Source organism: Neophocaena asiaeorientalis, unplaced genomic scaffold (genome assembly GCF_003031525.2).
Source record: "Neophocaena asiaeorientalis asiaeorientalis breed wild unplaced genomic scaffold, Neophocaena_asiaeorientalis_V1.1 scaffold5, whole genome shotgun sequence".
Lineage (NCBI taxonomy): Eukaryota > Metazoa > Chordata > Mammalia > Artiodactyla > Phocoenidae > Neophocaena > Neophocaena asiaeorientalis.
The window spans coordinates 12,829,889-12,849,934 of NW_020174698.1; the positions used below are offsets into that span (position 1 = coordinate 12,829,889).

General features: G+C 38.0%; 1 protein-coding gene across 2 annotated transcripts in view; it reads right to left on the reverse strand.

Moving 5' to 3' along the window:
- Window positions 1-20,046, reverse strand: part of PKIB (cAMP-dependent protein kinase inhibitor beta) — a 100,562-nt gene that overhangs the window by 12,256 nt on the left and 68,260 nt on the right. The window contains exon 1 of one of the 2 annotated variants that reach the window (XM_024759050.1): window positions 8,482-8,554. The exons of the other annotated variant lie outside the window; for it this stretch is intronic. The gene's annotated coding sequence lies outside the window, so the exon portion shown is untranslated. Of the gene's footprint in view, window positions 1-8,481; window positions 8,555-20,046 lie in introns of those variants that run through there. 2 annotated transcript variants of the gene reach the window in all.

A 20,046-nucleotide genomic window follows, 5' to 3' on the forward strand; every position in this document is an offset into this window, starting at 1 on the left:
ATTGATATGTACATGGAAGCTATTTTTTTTTTTAATTAATTAATTTATTTATGGCTGTGTTGGGTCTTTGTTTCTGTGCGAGGTCTTTCTCTAGTTGTGGCAAGCGGGGGCCACTCTTCATCGCGGTGCGCGGGCTTCTCACTATCGCGGCCTCTCTTGTTGCGGAGCACAGGCTCCAGACGCGCAGGCTCAGTAATTGTGGCTCACGGGCCCAGTTGCTCGGCAGCATGTGGGATCTTCCCAGACCAGGGCTCGAACCCGCATCCCCTGCATTGGCAGGCAGATTCCCAACCACTGCGCCACCAGGGAAGCCCCATGGAAGCTATTTTTATCACAGAGAATTTTTGACAGCTTAAACCTATAAAATTCAAAATGTAAAGTCAAACTCGTTTTCCCATAATCTTCCAAGTAAAGCAGTAAACAAATCTGAGTACCATTCCCGCACAATGACACTTGCTATACTAAGACAGGGCCACTTAGAATAATAATATACGCTGATGTGGCGATAGATGAAAAAGATTAACTGCAGCAAACCATGCAACCCCCTTGAGCGTGGGAGTCACTGTCACTATGAGATGTGCCACAATCAGTAAGGACTCCCCCGCCCCACCTGAAGACCTGGGACGGTGGCATGGCAGGCAGCTCCTCCACACGCACAGAGGAGGAGTGGTTAACTCCACAAGAGAGAAGGGGTCCTCTGAGTAGGGTCCCAGAGAATGAGTGAGCAAGTGCCAGTGAGAGGCTGCTCTCAGGCCATCCACTTCTTATCTTGGCCCTTTCCAACCACTCTTGGGACACAAAGTGTTCCTATATTTCGAAAGGGGCACAAAGACTCTCCAAGCTCACAGAAGCCCAAGTTTTGCACTGGTGAGAAAATCATACAATTTTGAAGTTCATGTGATCTGTTTGCACCCTTCCTGTCTCACCATGAACACAGGACCCTGAGAAGTTGGTTCCCCTTTTAATGAGACAGTGGTTTTTAAATGTCAAGTGACTTTTGATGACATCAGTAGGAAGGGGAGAAGGGGAAGTTAACTCTGACCAATGTGGTCACAGTAGAGATGGCTTTTTATCCCTCTGCCTGGTACATGGACTGGGACATAGTTGTCTAATAAATTCAATAAAAGTTTAATTAATAGCTGATACCTATAAATTATGAGCAGGCAAACATAGCCTGTGAAGGTGCTTTTAATTATTAATATTCTTAATAAAAGCTGAAAGTTCAATTATTAAATATTAAAATGAAATTTGCTACATTAACATTAAAATAGCTTTGGAGGCAGGCTGTGGACTTTGGCAAATACAATGCCTTGCAGGTGTAAGTAACACTGACAGTCATATGCAGAACAGCAGTTAAAGCACAAACTCTTATAGAACCACCCTCATCCAGAGCATCTGGATAGTTATACTCTCCAGACACCAGTCCTCTCTGGAAAAGATCCATATATGTTAAACTGTCAACAGCCTTGCATGCAGGACCACTCAATCCTGTCTGAAACATCCGCAAGACATTTGTTCTACACCAAAAGGTCCTTGATATTTGTTCATATTTGGTCCTTTCCAAAACATCCATGGAGACACTTATTTGGTCTTGATATTTGGTCATGTCCAAAACCATTTGGCATGGACCAAATGTCTCATGGAGCTTTGGACAGGACCAAATGTCTGCTGTGAATAGACTTGCCAACCTGAAGTCAGTTACATATAATTCATCAGGCTTCCCTTGTACAAATATGCAATCCTCTAATACTTTAAAAGACCGGATCCTATCGTCTTAATTCTCCTTTACCATTTTCATGCTCAACAAGCGGAAAAATAAAGCCCTTTTATCCTCTGGGCTTATTTTCTTTGCCTACGATTACTATCGAGAGTGACCCACTGATGACAAAAAATAGTCCCATAATTACTCTTCCAATTTAAAGGTAATTTAAAGCAATATCTTAAGCATGGACACTTTCAGTTACATGCTTTTATTTCAGAAAACTTCATAGCATATATGCTTATCTGTCTTCAAAAGGAAAAATGCAGTGTGAACAAAACAACAGAACTCTTTTTATTAACATACAAAAATTTATACATGTAAATGTGTACCACATCCTTCAAAGGAACTTTAGGAAGCTACGTATTTATTCCACCTCTCAAAATATTTTTGTGACTTCATAAGTGCAGCTCATTTTATATTCATATATATATTATTTTTAAAATGCAACATTATATTTTACAGTTTTTAATTATAGTTCTTAATTACCAACTGTGTGTCCCGTTTGTTCGCCCATCTCTTTCATTGCACTTCAGTTTCTTTTCAAAGCCTCCTTAAGCAATTTAGATTTGCATATATTCAGAAGAAAACTGAATTTTCAGTTTTCTGAAGATTTCAAAGCAGTTTTGAGCAGTGACAGCATTGCTGAACTACATTAGTACACCCTTGGGATGAGTGTCTTTAAATTAGTCCTTATGTTTGTTAAGCAGCCCATATGGAGCAATGAAAAGTTTGTCCACCTAAAAGTGTACATCCCTGATGTTGAATCCTGCATTGCCTTCTAATAGACTTTCGACTTCCAGAAAGGCTTCTCAGTTAGTTGTTTCCACATTTTTCAGAAGTAGGATTAATATTACCTATTCTACTACCTTAGAACCGAACTAATGAATATAAATGTGCTTGGTTAACAACTACACAAATGAAATTTGTTTAGAAATCAGTCATATTAATTTATAGGAACTATAATAGATTATCATTATGAACATCAATTACCCTGTTAAACTATGGTGTTGATGTGGCTCTGGAGACAGCCTCTGATGATGTGAGTTACAAAGACAAAAAAAGATTAACACTGAGAACTTGCCAGAAACTTGGTGTTTAAAAACAGAAAGAACATAAAAAAAAATTATTTACAACCTCCCTTCCACCTCCCCATTGACCAACCCAGCCCCACAGACACACACACACCCCTCAGAGTTGGCTACTTTTCTGCAACAGCTGTACCAGATAAGCCACCTGTCACAGAAAGCCACATCTCCCTTACACTGTTCATTAGAGAGTTTCTCCCAGAAGGTGAACTCCCCATATACTTTCAGCACAAACCCTGTTTAAGTGCTTCCTTTACAGGTAATATGGGATTGAAATTCTCAATTTCTTCGTGATGCCTGAAAAAGAATTCTTCATCTGAGTAACAACATAAAGACATAACATGGTGAGGAAAGAAGGGTCGCAAAAGATCATGTGAGGGAGCTCTGCTTTCTCAGTAAGGCTTGTCCTGACCACCCCATTAAATGGTGTTCCTACCCATAGCTCCTGAGAGTCCTTGCCTCTCTCTCCTTTCCCTGAGCTCTTAGTAGCTTCCAACACATATTATAATTATAACTTACTAGGATTGTACTTGTTGCTTACTGTCTTCCTCTACTGGGATGTAAGCTCTACAAAGGCTTTCTGTAGATTTTTCACTGATCTATGCACTAAAGCTATGCCTGGCACTTAGTAGGTACTCTGTAAAGTTTGTTTATTGAATGCAACAATTATCTTTTCATTTTTCTTTTTCAAAATGAATTCTTTTCTTTTTGCATATGAAAATAATACATGTTCATTATTGGGGTAAAATGACGATTCTGAAAAGAGAGAAAACAAATTGCCTTATATCCCATTATCCAGTGACAGCACTGTTATAATTTTGGTGCATATCCTTCCAGAAGGTTTTCAGTGCTCACATACACAAGCATATCACATACATATAAGTATGTATTTTGAAGTTAGATTATATTTATTTTATATCATGTTGCTATTATATCTTAAAACTACAATCTTTTCCAGGCCAAGATAATTCTAAATTTTTAGTAAAAGTTTTGAAAAAAGAAAAATTTCTAGAAAGCTAAAATTTCAGGATGTATACCGACTATAAAATATGCATAGCCAAAAGCCAAATGCAATAGCAAAAGTAAGGGACATGGCTAAGGACTGAAATCATTCACAAACCTTTCCTTAATTAAACTGAATAAAGTTAATATATAGGTAAGAGGCTTTTGTAAGTGTACACAACTTTAAAAGTTCCAGTAGTGTCTTTTTCTTCTATTTCCTCAATTTAAAGAAAAATTCTTTGGGATGTCTCTTAGTGTCTTTTTGAACGAATTTAATTTTCATCTTTTTTTTTCTTCCAACTGAGAAAAGGGGGAAAATAATTGAGCCTTTTCAAGCTCTGATTTGTTCTCTAAGTTCTCTTCAGTATTTTATTTTTCTTCTCAAGAGAAGAAATCACTGTAGAGTTTTATTAAGCCCAATATTCAATCAAAATCACAGTGGCAAAAATTTTAAAGTTGTTTTGAGGATTTTCTGGGTCATATGGGCAAAACAAATTCCCAAATAGCAAATACTTCAGAAAGAAAAATCATACCACTGAAATATTTTTGTTCATCAAATTATGTATATTGGTATTAACCTAAAATTAAGTTAATAGAAGTAAAATTATTTATATGGATGCATTTAACTTTTACAGAAAACTTTTTAAAAATAAAAAGATTCTGTTATTATATTTATTATATAAGCTCAAAAGAAAAAAGTCCTCGTGAAAAATTGTGTCTAAAATATATTCAACTGACATAACAAATAAAAAAGTTCAAAAACCTATACATAAATGTATATATATACACATAATATTAATTTAAAAAATATATGCACAGAAAAACATGGCAAGGGGAAGTACACCAAAATTTTAGCAGTAGTCCTTTCTTGGTAGTATTACTATAAATGTTTTCTATCTTTTTCTTTGAACTTGATTGTGTTTTCCAAATTTTCTATAATGAAGATTTTTATAATATTAAAAATGGCACAAACATGTGTTGAGTACTGTTTTAAAGCCTTTTAATGAGAATAAGCTTATGAGATTCTGTGCTGTAGGGAAGTCATTATTGTCTTTATTTTAAAGGTGAGGAAATTGAGGATCATAGAAGTAAAATGATTTGGCTACAAGCAACCCAGCTAGCAAGTGACAGAGCACAACCAGAACCCATTTTATTGGGTTAGCCAAAAAGTTCATTTGGGTTTTTCCGTAACAGAACTTACAGTCAATCCAATATCTGACACCTCATTCCTTGCTCCTTCTATTACACCTCACCAAATATTTGTTGAAGAAAGACTCAGTCTTCATTCAACCAATTGTTACTAAGCATCTAATATATCCTTAACTCGGTGCAGAATTCTGGGTAAGTAGTGCCAAATAAGACTAAAGACCGTGATAGACACAGTGGGGATACACAAAAGAAGCATAATACAAGGTCCTCACTCTGGAAAAGTTTGTGACCTAATATACAAATAAAATACACACCAGTAAAAGAAATGTAAAAATAGAAGTCAATATATGATATATTTAAATAAGCAGTATAAATGAAAATACTATAAAATGTAGAAATGTTATTGAATTTGGGGGCTATTAAGAGAGACTTCACATATTGGGCCTTAATATTTGAGAGGGTAGAAAGAAAATAAAAAGGCTTTACCAAGCCAAAGAAATCTTTAGCTAAATCATGAAGAGGGGAGTGTAGAAGGCAAATTACAAATAAAGGAAAAGGAAACATGGGGCTATAATAGAGTATTATGCCATATAGAGCTGGAAAAATAAGTTGGACCATGGTCATAACTAGAACCCAAGTTGCAATGAAATGAATTCTATTATAAAGGATACTGTATTTATTCCTGTGAGCCCTGGGGAACCATGAAACTTTCTAAGTCACATAATAAGGATGTGTACTAGATGCATTGTTTGAACACTGAAACTGAAGTGAAGGAGATTAGAAGGCTATTAAAAAGGGACATTTGTAAGCAAACCCACCATAACAGGAGGGATAAGCGCTTTACAAGAAGTATCTGTAAATGCACAGTCCAAGAATAGCTTCTTTTTTAAAAAAGAAGAGAAAAGATAGGGCACCATCAGTTCTGAAGATTCATTACAAAGTTTCAGAATTTATACTTTCAGACATGAAAATTCATTACAGTATATGAGTTACTAAGATAGTGTGGTATTCTTCAAGGATAGACAAATAGAAAAATAGAATAAAATAGAGATTCCAGAAATAGTCACATATACATATGGTTCCTTGATTTGTGACAAAGGGAGTAACTACTAATGTGGTCTCTTGTAACTATGGTAAGGGTTTAACTATTGCTGGTGGACTTCGAAGATTCACAGACAGGAAACTAGATATTGATGGGAACGTTGTCAATCATGGAAAAAATGGTGCTTAATATATGAGTACATATGAATACAATAAAATTCTAGGATTAGTAAATAAATGGCTTCAAGTTATAGTGTATTCCTGTGAATCTTGTATTTAAATATTTTCATACAAGTTGAAAGAACAGGGTATAACCTCCACTTGATTTCAACAATTGTTAACGGTTTGCTATATTTAATCTCTCTCTCTAAACACACACACACACACACACACACACACACACACACACACAATTCTCGTTCAACCAATTGAAAGCAAGCTGCTAACACGACACTTTCACGTCTAATATTTTAGCACGTCTTAAGAATTACATTCTTCTATATATCCATAATAACATAGTTCCACAATGTTCTTTTTTGCTCGTTGCAATTGTGTCTTAATTCCCACTTTTTCCTGGATATAATCCAGCCTTTAGGAATTTTTGCAGGGGGTGATCATTGGTTTTTGCATGTCTGAAAAAAACTATTTTATCTTCATTCTTGCAAGGTATACCACTCTAGGTTGAAGTTACATTCTACAAGCTATCCTCCTTTACCCCTTTTTTGTTGTCAGGACGTTTGCTGATTGTGATGGTTAATTTTACGTGTCAACTTGACTAGGCAACAGCGTACCGAGAGAGATATTTGCTTAAACATTATTCCGGGTGTGTCTATGAGGGTGTTTCTGGATAAGATTTGAATCAATAGACCGAGTAAAGCAGATTGCCTGCTCCAATATAATCTAATCCACTGAAGGCCTTAATGGGACAAAAGGCTGAGTCAGAGAGAATACGCTTTCTGCCTGACTGTTTTCTAAGACACCCATACATGTTTCCCTATCTTCAGACTCAGACTTGACTGGAACTTACATTATCAGCTCTCCTGCTTCTCAGGCCTTCAGACTTGGACCAGAACTATACCATCAGTTCCTGGGTCTCCAGCTTGCTGACTAGAGGGCTTGGAATTTCTCAGTCTCCATAAAAGCATGAGCCAACTTCTTATAATAAATAAACATACATCTAGACATATATATTGTCTTCATCTGCATCTAATCTGCTGTATAAGCTATACACCAAGTTGTAATTTCTAATTATTACATTTTTCAGTTTTAGACAATCTGGCTCTTTTTCAAGTCTGCTTCACTGTATTATAGTATCTTATTCCTTAGTTACACATAATTTAAATATACTCATTTATTCTTTTCAAATATACTAAACCTATGTTTCTAAATGCTATATAAGTAATTCCAATATCTGAATGCTTTATACTAGTCTGATCCTGTTATTTATTGTTTATGTAGAATCTCTCTCACGGTAGCTTATTTCCCTGCATGTTTTATGATTCTGGGTTGTAAGCTCATGTTTTTAAAAACTTTTTCCTTGAAATTATGTGAGACCTGACTTAAAGTATTTTCCTCTACACAGGCTCTGAATTTGCCTCCACTGGGTGTCTGGGGAACTACCAAATTCATTAGCTTTAAATTCTCAGCATGGAATTTTTCAGACTAGACAGACTACAGAGCTGCAGACCTGTGTGAGGTTCCACTTTTGGTAATAAATGATCAGGACAGCCCTTTCCTCTTTACCACCCAAGGCAAGGCCAAGACTGGCAAGTATTCTTACTGCCTTCCTTTGAAGGTTAGAGGTTGCCATATTACCCATTGAACAGACTAAAACTTATGCTGATTTCCCAACTTGAGTGGGTCTGAAAAGTTTCTTTCCTTGTCTGTAGATCACAGCTCTTTAAAACAAAAGTTGTGAGTCACTAGGGAACCCAGGGAAGCCTCTGAGTGCAGTACTCACCTGCCTCTAGATACGTGGTTTCTCATTGTTCTGGGTTTATGAAGTATTCTCTTATTTGCCAATACAAACGTTCATTTAAAAAGAGTTTTGAAAATATTTTATCCTACCTTTTAGGGTGCTGTGTACTAGTATAATAGAATTGTTAATTGACTATACCCAGCACAATGGTGCTGTCAGGTTTAGCCTGTGTTTGGCAGTTGGTCTCTGAGGCTCCCACCTGTAAAGGCAGTGAAAACGCAGCACGATAACTAGTCAGTGCTTCAGTCTTGTTTACCAAGGTCAAGCTAGGTCACTGAGTCTAGCCTGGTGACTGTCCCTGGCTGCTTGGAGAAGCTACACAGACATCGTTTGTAACTGTGCACCTCTGGAACAGGCCCAGAGACAAACTTTTGTGAGGTCTGTAACAAGAAGGAGCCTGCCACCCCGCACAAAATTAAGCATGGTATCCTGGTTGGTGTTTTTGTTCATGAAAGGGTAGTGACCTTGCTGGTTTCCTGTGCTGCTGCTTTCCTTGCCGCTGTTGCTTGTGCTCTCCTGACCCCCAGGGTTATCGAGGTGCACATCCATGGTGGTCTGTGGCCCAGGGGCTGATGAAAAAAAAAAGGGAACAGGAGGAAGGAGCATTTGGTACTCGACTGCTCTCCCAATGTAAATCCATAGCCAATGCACCTAGGCTTTGCCTAGCACTCCTGCTTTCCAGAATACCAAAGGGCTAAGCTTGCAATCATGGGCCTTATGGTCTCCATCCAAGTCATAGGCAAAATGACTCTACTAGATGTGGACTCTTATCCTAGGGATACTGTCATTCCCTGGAGGAAGAGATGCTCACTGATGAGGGAGGCCATTAAGCTCCTGAACCTTCCCCATAACCACCCAGAAGGTCTGCACCACAGGTGATAGTGCAGACACAGCTGAAAACGTCAACTTTACATGGCTAGAAACCCAAAATATCCCCAGGAAATTTGTACAGAGGAAAAAAAAGAAAAACAAGACAGGAAGCCCACATGATAGGAAAGGGACTGTAGCAGAGGATGGTTTTGATCCATCACGTCTGGGCTGTAGGCCCAGCACTTCTTCCCGCACCACTCTGCTCCTTACAGACGTTGCAACAAAGATTCTAATTCTCGGGATTATAGGGAAATACTCATGGTGCCCTTGTGGTGCCAGATTCAAACCCAACCTAGGCCCAGCGTCTTTAGATCATATAAATCAACCATTGCTAACTCTGTCAATACTAATTTGAGGGTCTCTGGAGGAAGCAACTTATAAATATAATCAGGGTAGAAAGGATTCCTCCCCCACCCCCAAGTATATCCAGTGACCAAAAACGATAATAAGATAAACAAAATAAGGAAAGAAAGAAACCTGGATACAGGGAGGAGGACACTAAGAAAACAACAACGTAAAGCAAAGGCCCACAGTTTGACCCAATTGAAAATACAAAATTTACTGAACGAATTTATATAGCAAATGATGAAGGTTCACTGATTGCCTTCTGTGCCTCTCCATAGAGGCTTTGAATTAACTCTAATATCTGCTGAAATTCACCAGGTGGCAAACATTTATGGCTTTAACCAATACTAGGGCTAAAATTACAATTATACCTGGGAGTTCCATTAATTTAAACATCGTATCCCCCATAATGGGGTATTTACCTATGGGAGTTACTGAATATAAAAGAGGACAAATAGGTATGCTTCACCTTAACCATCAGAACTTTGTCTTGCTTAAATTCCCCATGGTTATAGCACTCATCGCTCTAAAATATCCCTTGGGCATGGGCATGGATACTCTGACCCAATGAAAATTAAATTAAGTCTTTGACACTTACAAATTAGTTTGACAAAATGAGAACCCATGACCTTCCCCACCCCTTCCCCCAGTTAAAATAGTTAACATGACTCAAGGTAATTTAAAACAGGGTCTTCCAGTATTAAAACTTGTTTTATAAGAGGAACTGAGTGAAGGGTTGTTATTCCCACTGTTTCTGCATTTAACAGCCCTATCTGGCCTGTTAAACCTGAAACAAAAGAATGGTGCTCCATAGTGGATTGCTGCAACTGTAAAGCCATGGTCCCATCCCATTAAGGCCTCTGTACCCAACAACTTAATTATTAAAATTGCTGACTCCATCCAATCAGCAACCGGTCTATATTTTGCTGCTATAAATTAGGCTAATATGTTCTGTACAATGCCTAGTTCAACAGCCTCTCAGCCACAGTTTGCCTTTACCACTGAAGGGACACAATCCACCTTTACAAGGATACCCATGGGATACCTCAGCATCCTTGCCATTGCACACAATCTCCACAGGCAAGATCTTAACTGTATCCACCTTTCTCCAGATATGACATTACATCAATGACATCCTCCTGCAAGGAGATTTGTTTGACATACTCATTAAAGACATACAAATACTCACAAAGGAGCTCCCAAAAAGGGGATGAACCATTGTCCCACACATAGTGCAAGGCCCTGCCACTTCCATTAAATTTCTGAAAGTTACTTGGTAAATTGAAGGTTCTCTGACATTGTCATGAAACAGGTATTGACCCTCTCAGCAACCACAAGGTCAGTACAAATTCAACAACTTTTAGCCCCTTTTAGATTCTGGAGGCAACATATTCCTCATTTACAAATTTTACTTAATGTTTTTGATGCTGTTTCTTCTAAATTAGCCTACCTCAAAGGGGACTCCTTCCAAAAAAGGCTCTAGAAATCTGTCCAAATTGAAATCAACAAGCACTCTAGTTTGTGCCCTCAGAGCCCTCTTTACTGTAGCTTTAGCAACCTCCTCTCTTGCCTCCTGGAGTCTCTGGACCACCTATGAAGGTTGTAAGTTGCTCATGGACTTCTGATGCAAGAAACTGCCTTTCTCAGCCTGGCACTATACACCATCAGGATAGCCACATACTGGCCTCTTCTGGAAATAGAAGCTATCACAAACCTTGAACCTGCAACCCTCTGTGCCCAGCTACCCACTATGCCTTGAGTTATCGAAGCAGCACTTCAACAGCTTGAGGCATGGCTCCTGAGCCTTCCTTGCTACAAGATGGAGTCACACCTGGGCCTTCTAGCACATTTCCTCTGTTGGAGGGGGTGGCCTCCCCTGTTCTCAGTCCCTTCACTAATACCCCTATGCTAGAAGAGGTCACCCCTATCCCAGAGTCCTTTGATACCTGGGGAGCCTTTTGGGGATCAACTGAATGGACAGCAATGGAAGTTTGTACACTTTACTAATGCTGGTGCCGCCATGATAAATGATGGAGCTCGGAGGAGAGCTACTCCTTCTCATCATTTAACCAAAATGCCCCTGATAAAAGACAGGACCCAAGAGTCAGTACAACTGGCACACTTCAGGCAATCGACATTTGATGCCATCTATACATTTTTACAAATTCTTAGGCCATGACCTAAGAGTTGCCCCCTTTGGGGTAAAGAACTCCAGGAATCTCTTGCTCCACAGTTACTCAGAATAAATCAAGGTAACAAATTACTCTACATATACTAAGGCCACGATACAAGTCCTCTGCAGGATGCTCTGTATCCTCTTTGGAGTTCTAGAAACTACCAAGAGTGACCAAGACACTCATTTCACTTCCAGCATACACAGTGCTGGGCTCTTGAAGAAGACATTCAGTCAAACTTCCACCTCCCCTGGGGCCCCAGGCAGTCAGCTCCAGGCAGCTGGTGAAACTGAGAGGCTTCATGGGTTTCTTAAAGAATTCCTATTTGTCACAAAGTGGAAAATTCTTGCTCACCTCCTGGAGATACCTACTCCTTACACCAATGCCACACGGACCTCTCAATTGCCTTTATTGATTGCAAATGGGGACACCTCTAAAGTTCCTGGTCAGGTGCCTACTTTGTTCCCTAAAAGTCTCAGTCATCACCAAGGTTTAAACTCATGTCAAGGGATCAAGGGGTCACTTGTGGCACAAAACCAAAAATTAAGGATTAGTATAATGTGGTGCCTTGACATTTGATAAAATAGGTCTCGAATGGCCTAACCCAAGTTCCCTTTCCCACTCAGTTCCCATGGGTAACGTCTCCTAGCCAAACACCCTTCTTATTAAAGGCATCAGGCACAATTCCTGCTCATCTCCGAGTAGCAGAATTATTCAAACAAGCCAATCATATCCTCCCACAGGAACCAAGAAGCACCCCACCCTTACTACCGCAAAGCCTGCCTCTCACAGCCCTGGTTGTTCACTTTGTTCCCAAGTGTATCCCCTGCGTGGCCCTGCATGGTGTCCTCTTCCCCAGGCTGTGAGTATATATGATGAATAAACTGCTGTCCATTTCATCTGATCTCGCCTGTCCAGTGCCAGGTGTCATGTATTTAGCCATCCCCATAACCCTAGGGTGGGAATCCCTCTTTCACCAATGGGGTAAACAGGAGTCAATTTAAATACCCTACCACCAATACCACTTTCCTTTCCCTCTTGAAAGGGAATGGTAAGTATAAGGAGGACAAGGCATCAGGTTCACGTATATTTTGTGCCCATGCTGACCCTCACTGAGTTGAAGCTTGTCCTGTTTCATCACTGTACACTGGGATCTACTGCTGCTATCTCAGGTACAACTATAACCTGAACTAGAGGTAAGTGCAGCTGTATCCTCTTTGTTCCAACCTCAGGATATTTAGGGTCCATGGCCTATTTAAAGCACTCTGTGTTCTTCTTGAGGTCATTTCAGTCTCTCCTGCACCCCTCTGAGGGCATGGGAACTCCATGAAGCAGCACTCAGGCCCATCTGCTGAAGCTCACCATTGCTTCTCTTTCTAAGGTTATACAGGATATGGAGCTTCTTTAAAATGCTCAGTTTCCCTGGGAATTAAGACCTAGTCCATTCTACACTTGGTTTTCCTAACCCCATTCAAATTTCTACTGCTTAAGCCTCCTCTGGCTCAACTCAGTGAGTGCTGGGCACCATCCCAAAGACTCAGACATTGCCTTAGGGTCTCCTCACATCTTGAATTCTTCTCCTACCAGCTAGTTAGTGATTCATTTCCCTCCCAGAAATACCAAAAGGAACTCTTATGTCATCATATACTCTCTCTCACTCTAAGGTCTGTTCTCAGTTCTCTAGTCTCAGATGGCTCAAAAAAAGCTTTTGCTCTCAAAAAGTCAAGTTATTTTCTAGAGATAACTTTGCTCTTTGTTTTCATTTTAAAAAGTTAAGCAAACTTTTAACCTAGATAATGTATATGACTCCTCAGTGAATAGTCTCTATAGAAAGCATTAAAGGAAGTATAAAGGAATAAAGAAACCTTAGTTGATAATTAAAATAATTATCATCTATATGCATTTAAAACAGCTACTCTTAGTAGAGTCCTTACTTAGCAAGGTAGTGAATTGCTTCATATACATTATTTTATTTAATCCTTATAACAGATGTCAGAGATACAGAAGGCGGGGAGGATTATCTCCACAATTCAAATGAGACAACTGAAATTTTGTCTTCCAAATATTAGGAACTGTCTCTAAATTACGATCTAAAGCCCTGTTATGTGTGATTCCAAAACATGGTCTTTTAATTATTTCATTATATTGTTGCCTCTCTATTGGGTTGGCCAGAAAGTTCACTCGTGTTTTGCTGTAACATCTTATGGAAAAACCCAAATGAACTTTTGGGCCACCCCAACAGAATCATAGGCCTTATAAATTTGGAAGAGATTAGAACAGAATAAAAATAACTAGAGTAATGAAGTTAGGGATCCAGAACCCACTTAAGAGCTCACCTACTATGCTACTATCATAAGCATATTTTCTCTCCTTGATCAACATATTCTCCATAACATTAAACCAAACTCAAGACATTGTTCAATTCATGTGTTATGAAACTTTAACTCAATTTTTGAATCATAAAAATGAAGATCATGTGATTGAAATAACATACACAAGTTTGAGTAAAAATTACTTTTTGTTTTCTTTATAGTTCTTATTAACTATTACATAATATACCTACACAGTATAATTATATAATCTGTGAACACACACACACTCAGATGCCTTAAAATCCTTTTACAGAATAACATGGAAGCAAATTCCTATTGCTTGTGGTATAATTTCATCTATAACTTAATTATTGTTATTTTTAGTTGTGTTAGTTTTACCTTGCAACTTTTCTTCCATGTCACAACAATTAGCAGAATTCACTGAAAATAGTAAAAGGTCAATATAAATATTTGTTTAAAGATTCTAAGATTTTGGGGAGACCTTCAAGATGGCAGAAGAGTAAGATGCAGTCCTGCCCACCAGAAAGACAAGATCCAGGCTCATCCACCAGAACACAGGCACAAGTCCTCTAAATGGATTAAATGCTACAAACAAAAGACATAGACTAGCTGAATGGATACAAAAACAAGACCCATACATATGCTGTATACAAGAGACCCAATTCAGGCCTAGGGACACATACAGACTGAAAGTAAGGGAATGGAAAAAGATATCCCAGGAAAATGGAAATCAAAAGAAAGCCGGAGTAGCTATTCTCATATCAGAAAAAATAGACTTTAAAATAAAGACTATTACAAGAGACAAAGAAGGACACTACATAATGATCAAGGGATCAATTCAAGAAGAAGATATAACAATTGTAAATATTTATGCACCCAACATAGGAGCACCTCAGTACATAAGGCAAATGCTAACAGTCATAAACGGGGAAATCAACAGTAACACAATACTAGTAGGGGACTTTAACACCCTACTTTCACCAATGGACAGATAATCCAAAATGAAAATAAATAAGGAAACATAAGCTTTAAATGATACATTAAACAACATGGACTTAAACGATATTTATAGGACATTCCATACAAAAACAACAGAATACACATTCTTCTCAAGTGCTCATGGAACATTCTCCAGGATAGATCATATCTTGGGGCACAAATCAAGCCTTGGTAAAGTTAAGAAAATTGAAATCGTATCAAGTATCTTTTCCAACCACAATGCGATGAGACTAGATATCAATTACAGAAAAAAAATCTATAAAAAATATAAACACATGGAGGCTAAACAACACAGTACTTAATAACCGAGAGATCACTGAAAAATCAAAGAGGAAATAAAAAAATACCTAGAAACAAATGACAATGAAAACACAACAACCCAAAATCTATGGGATGTAGCAAAAGCAGTTCTAAGAGGGAACTTTATAGCAATACAATCCTACCTCAAGAAACAAGAAATATCTCAAATAAACAATCTAACCTTACACCTAAAGCAATTATAGAAAGAAGAACAAAAAAACCCAAAGTTAGCAGAAGGAAAGAATTCATAAAGATCAGAACAGAAATAAATGAAAAAGAAATGAAGGAAACAATAGCAAAGGTCAATAAAACTAAAGGCTGGTTCTTTGAGAGGATAAACAAAACTGATAAACCATTAGCCAGACTCATCAATTTAAAAAAAGGGAGAAGACTCAAATCAATAGAATTAGAAATGAAAAAGAAGTAATAACTGACACTGCAGAAATACAAAGGATCATGAGAGATTACTACAAGCAACCATATGCCAATAAAATGGACAACCTGGAAGAAATGGATAAATTCTTAGAAAGGCACAACCCTCCAAGACTGAACCAGGAAGAAATAGAAAATATAAACAGACCAATCACAAGCACTGAAATTGAGACTGTGATTAAAAATCTTCCAACAAACAAAAGCCCACCACCAGATGGCTTCACAGGCGAATTCTATCAAACATTTAGAGACCACCTAGAGTGGTGGGATAGGGAGGGTGAGAGGGAGGAGATATGTATATGTATAGCCAATTCACTTTGTTACAAAGCAGAAACTAACACACCACTGTAAAGCAATTATACTCCAATAAAGATGTTAAAAAAAAAGATTTAAAAAAAAAGATTCTAAGATTTTTTTTGGTTTAATTTTAGACTTTATTAATTTTTGCTGTACTTTTTCTTTTCATATTTTAACCAAAATCTGCAAAGAAGTTTGCACTTTATGCAAAGACATTTTCTGATTACTAAGTAGAGAAGACCCCAAAGAATGTAGCAAAGGAAACCCACTATTACATCCCATAGGGGTAACTGACAGTTGACTGCACTGTATTTACCAGATCTTTTAGTCATCTTTATACATTTTTAATTTTTCATTTTATACAAATAAACATGTATTTTACTGTAAAATTCTGAACTCTACCCTTGAAAGCTGTAATTATGATTTGGTGACCTTCTCCCAGCCGCCCTAGCTGTATACACTGTGGCCTGAATATACTTTTAGCTCAGTAACTACTAAATGATCACGCACCCTGCTTCATCCATCTGCTCTAACAGTGACCTCTTTTGAATTTTTTTTTTTAATGAGGTTTGGATATTTCTTTTTATAGCTTTGCCAACGTAATCATATTACATTCTGACACCAGGCAGTGTAACTTAATTCTTCTTTGTTATGAGCCACTCCACAGAGAGGAACTAGATTTTTCACCTTAACACTTGATTAACTTGTGGGAAAAAGCAGGCAAAAAACATGAGGTCTCTGGGAAAACTGTTAGCTTGCCTATGCCTGGAGACTAACACAGTGAATTTAAAGCAAATTAGCGCTTAAGATTAAAAAAAAAATCTAATGGGGGAGAGCGGGAGAAATAGAGGAAGACAGGGTGGGTAAAAAGCTTATTTACCTAAAATTAATCTTATGCCAGATGAACTAGAGCAGTGTTTCCCAAACCTGCCTGCTCAGAAGACTCACATGGGAAGTTTGTTAACAATACAGGTTCCCAGTGCCTTCCCTAGAACCTTGAATCCTGTGTGTTTGACACCATATGTATTGCAAACACTCTGGAAGATTCTTACTCCCACACAAGTCTGAGAATAACTGAACTGGAGTAAAGGTTAGGTCAGATTCTTCTCCATCTTTCTCTAATAATACACTGAAAAAAATCTATAAATGATGTTGCTTCAGGGTCTAACAGTATGTATCACCCAAAAGAATGGACTGTTTACTGGTGGTTTTAGCAAAGTATACCAACACATGCACACAGCTTTGGAGATCTACACAACCAATCTTCAACCTTATTAAAATTACCTTGTAGTAAATTAAAAATTAAATTATAAAACTAACTTTGTCCCGACTTGCTCTATCAGGACATACACTGATGGCCTTGGTTACATCAGTCATCCCCTGGGCAGGCTCTTTCACCTTTTACTCCGATAACCAACCCTGAAGTTCACCACTAAATTAGTTTAATATGGTTTTCGCTAAATGTTCTATGTTGGTGACTTGTTTTACTCGCAGAAGATCACACCTCTAGGGTGGCAAGAACAAATGGGGTCTAAGTGTGGACAGTGGCTAGTAGGTGTTCAATGAGTGCTTTTTGGGTTAACTTAACATCGATCTAACTGTGCAGTCCACCTCATCTGCAGATCCTGTCTGTGCAGATAGGAAGCTTATGTTACTGAATTTGATAAAAGTGCTCTGTGTTGGCATTTTAAGCATTGCTGCTTTAAACCCTAGGCTGGCAGTGTTCCTGAACCAAGAAAGACCTTTCGAGTCATCCTGCCACTTTGATCCGTTTCACATCAGATTTTTATTGTTATCCTTTGACATTTGATTAAGGATAATGGTGAATTTTAGTATAGAAAAATTCCCCCAAATTCATCATAATTAAAATAACTGAAGAAAACACTACAAAGCTGACTCTGTTTGTAATAATCTGAAGAGTAGAATAATTACAGAAAATTCTCAAAGATCCTCAGTAGCAGGGGTAAAGTGAAGCGAAAAGGAAGCATGGATAAATACATGGATACATTAAAAATAGCAGAAAGAACTACTCACTAAAGCTTGTTGACCCTGGAGAGTCATTTTGAGAGGTCAGAACATCCTGGATGATACTGACTAAAATATCTCTCGGTCTCTCAAAGAGATTGTAAAAAAAAATGGACTAAGAAAAAGTCAAGATTGAAGAAGATCTCATTTAATTCAACTATATTTGGGAGGAGCATCATTTATAGATGTGCACCTTCTGAATAAAAAAGATCATAAGTAATCTTTTGAAATGTGGTCAATGTAAAACAGCTGTTTATAATAGGACAAATACTGAAAATGAGTACATAAAAGGCAGAGAGTAAGGGAGACACAGCACGAACACATCCTGGAGCACAATTTCATTACAATATATCTAACCTCTGGTCAACTGCAGACTCTTCCAGACCAAATGCTTTGCACCCTTCACTGTCTTTCTTCATCCATTTCCTCTTGTTCTCCTCCCCAGGCCCTGCTCCTGCCATAGACCTTCCAATGTCCTCTTCCCCTTCATCCTACCCAAACCAGCTTCTGGAAAATATTTACTTAATTTGTTCACAGGAACATGATCTATGTGTGGCTCCCTACAAGGAAAACTCCAAAGTCTCCGACCAAAGAAGCAAACTGTCAATTGTGGCACTTCCAGAAATTAGCTAATGGAAGAGGAGTGGTATTTGGGAAAGACAGGGCAAAGACTATCCTGAATTCTCAGCATTTTATCTTCCACCTGTTTGTAAGGTTGGTGGGGGTGTTGGAGTCTAATCTGTGCTCGTGGTACCACAAATTGCATGACATTGGACAGATTCTTCAACCTCTTTGAGGTTTAGTTTCCCTAGTCCCTGTCATGCAATGTTTCTTCAACGACTAAAGTATGCCCTTATTTTTCATTTGCAGTGTAGGCAGGAGAACTTAGATTCTTACAGTTTTATTTCTAGTAATTAAGTAGCTTTCAGTTGTTACCTCTTTCACTCCTCTTACCTTACACACTTAAACCCACATAAACGTCCCAATCATTTAACAAAAATAGGCAGGAAAGAAAGGGGAAAGCAGTGATTAAAGCTATTCTAATTCATTTATAAAATTTTAAAGGCCAATTTGTTTCACTTTTAAGACCTCTGGACTAGGTGTATTTGTTGCAATAACCCCCAAAACTTGTAATTTTCTGAGCTAGATGGATAAATTTTACTAAAAAAATTTTACTTCTACTGAGAAATGTGAGTTTAAGAAAAATCCATCCAGAATGTATATGACAGCTCTAGTTTCATTTGAACTACGAGTGCTCTGGTTCACGTTACTCATGTGTCACCAGGAAACCATCCCTGAGTCTTTCAGTCTCAGGGGTGTTGACTCTTAAATTCCAAGCTACATACTCTACCCTAGAGTACTGAGGTTTCTGAAAATCTCAAAACTTTGCACGCTGGGGTCTGCTGGACAGTGACAATATATAATCATACTTCATAGGGTACGGAGAGTGAAGTGTTCTGGCATTTGCAGAAGCCCCTATCACAGGTGTGGAAACAATACAAGTGTTCATAGGTTTGGGGTTCTTTATTGTTTCCTTGTTTGTTCTTTACCTACTTGTGTTATGTCACTTTCCGCAGCAAAACCTCTCTGAAGCATGGATAGAAAGCAGAAGTACCTATCATCTGTTAACTTGAATAGTCTTCATATTTTAAAGTATTTTAATTGCCAAGATTAAAATTTGAAACCTGTTTCCCAGTAACTTCTAAATCAGGAGGCTTTCTGTAGTCTGAAACACTATGTTTCTTTGATGTACTTTTAATTTAAGATAAGCTAGCCCTGTCAAAGCAGAATATTTTCGCTATTTTTTCCCCCACAGGCATTTGTTCAACTGAGGCCAAGTAGAATGGCCATTTTGCTGCTGCATTCTATGCATGAGGTAAACTCTTTTGAGCTTAAGAGTGTTCTCTTTCTTTTAATCTTTCTATAACCTGCCTCCAGATTTATCTGAGAAACATATGTTGAGTCATTCTCATCTCTATTTTTCATATCCATAGTAGTAATTGTAACTGTAAATAGAATTTTTAGTCTTCTTAAAACTGCATTTTTAAAATATTAGCTGCAATCTGGCTGTCTCTCCCTTTAATTTATTCCAGTGGTAACTTCCATTTTTAAAATTAAGGGTAATATGTAAACATATGACTCATTTTCTAATTCTATCACCATCTATAACTGGGGGCAAGTGACTAACTTCTCATAACACATTTTTAATGACCTGTGAAGTTCAGTAGCTGGGTGAAGATTAATAAGTATGTTT